This window comes from Pinus tabuliformis, chromosome 7 (assembly GCF_031772625.1).
Source record: "Pinus tabuliformis cultivar Carrire ecotype Pingquan chromosome 7, CPIR1, whole genome shotgun sequence".
Classification (NCBI taxonomy): Eukaryota; Viridiplantae; Streptophyta; class Pinopsida; order Pinales; family Pinaceae; genus Pinus; species Pinus tabuliformis.
Window position 1 is genome coordinate 771335082 of NC_142293.1, and position 1963 is coordinate 771337044.

Below are 1963 nucleotides of genomic sequence, written 5' to 3' on the forward strand. Positions count from 1 at the left end.
CAAGCACTCCATCGATCTGACCCCGGGTGCGCCGCTGCCCAATGGGTCGACCTATCGGCACTTTGTTCTGGAGAATGATGAGATCAGGAGGAAAATTCAAAAAATATTGCAGAAAGGGCACATCAGCCAAGCTCATCACCCTGTGTGAGCCTGATTGTATTGGTACAGAAGAAGGATGGGACCTAGAGGCTCTGTATTAACTACCGATCATGAATAATATCATTGTGTAGAATAGGTACCCAATCCTGTGGATTGATGACCTTCTTGACCAGCTCAAGGGGGCCAAATATTTCAGCAAGATTGACTTGAAGTATAGTTATCACCAGGTGCCTAATGAACCCTTTGATGTGTGGAAGACTGCCTTCAAATCCAAGGAGTGCATTTTCGAATGATTGGTCATGCCATTCGGATTGACAAACGCCCCTGCAATCTTAATGAGACTGATGGACGACATCTTGCAACCCTTCACCAATGTATTTGTGGTGGTGTATTTGGATGACATCTTGATCTTCAGCCAGAGTTGGGATGAGCACCTCCACCATATTCAACAGGTCCTTCAAACCCTGCAACAACACAATATGTGTGCTAACTTAGAGAAATTCACATTTGGCCTGACCCAGGTTCAATATCTAGGGTAGATAATTTATGAGCAGGGTGTACATGTCGACCCATCAAAGATACAAGTCATTCAGGATTAACCAGCCCCAACCACTCTAACAGAGCTCCGCAGCTTTTTGGGTCTTGCCAACTTCTACCGTAGGTTCATGTTTGGGTTCTCTCATATCACTTGGCCTTTAAGTCAAGTCACCAAGGGCGGAGCAAAAGCAAAAAAAAAATTGGTCTGAAACCCAACAGCAAGCGTTCTCCGTGTGGAAGAATCACCTGTGTTCTACACCAGTGGTCACATTACCAGGCCTGCAACAACTATTTCAGATTGAGACAGATACCTCTGACTATGCCATTGGTGCGGTCCTTACTCAACATGGGCATTTGGTGCCTTACCATAGTGAAACACTTTCAGACACAATCAAAAAGTACGCCACTTATGACAAAGAAATGTATTCCATTGTGTAGCCCTACCGTCAATGGAAGAATTACATTCTGGGGAAGGAAATAGTCATCCACACATACCACCGACCTCTACAGTTCATACAGACACAAGCTAAGTTGTAGAAAAATCGCCATCATAATTGGTCCACCTACCCACAACATTTCAATTTGAACATTAAGTATAAGAAGGGAAACACTAATAATGTCGTTGATTGCCTCAGCTGACCACCAGGCATGGCATTGATCACTGTTCTCGACTCCTCTAGGCACGAGACATGGGGTGGTTGCATCTTTACAAGAGCGATCCAAAATTCAGCAGCACATACCAAAAACTCCTAGAAAGGAAGAAATTTCAAAGTTTTCACCTTCAAGATGCATTTTTATGCCCCCTGGGACACATCTGTGTTCCTTCAAGTGAGAGTGCAAAGATGATTTGGGAGGTGCACTACAGTCAGATCGTTGGATATTTCGAAGTAGAGAAACAGTGGCGGTATTGAAGAAGTATTTTTATTGGCCAAAGCCTCATCAAGATGTTGGGAAGTACATTAGATCCTGCAATGACTGTGCCATTGTCAAACCAACCATCAAGAAGCAAGACCTGTATACTCCTCTACCTACTCTTAGTCATCCTTGGGAATCTATCTCCATGGATTACATGCCAGCCCTTCCTTCTACTAAGCATGGAAACGATTGTTTTTTCATGGCCATTGACAGATTCTCTACGATGGACATCATGGCGGCCTGCAAGAAGACTATCACAGCAAAGGCCACTACTAAGCTCTTCTTTGAGAAAGTGTGGGTACACTTTGGGATCCCACAATCCATTGTCTCAGACCGAGACAGTAGATTCTTGAGTGCATTTTGGTCAAGTCTCTAGTCGATGTTGTATACAAAACACACTAAGTCCACGACT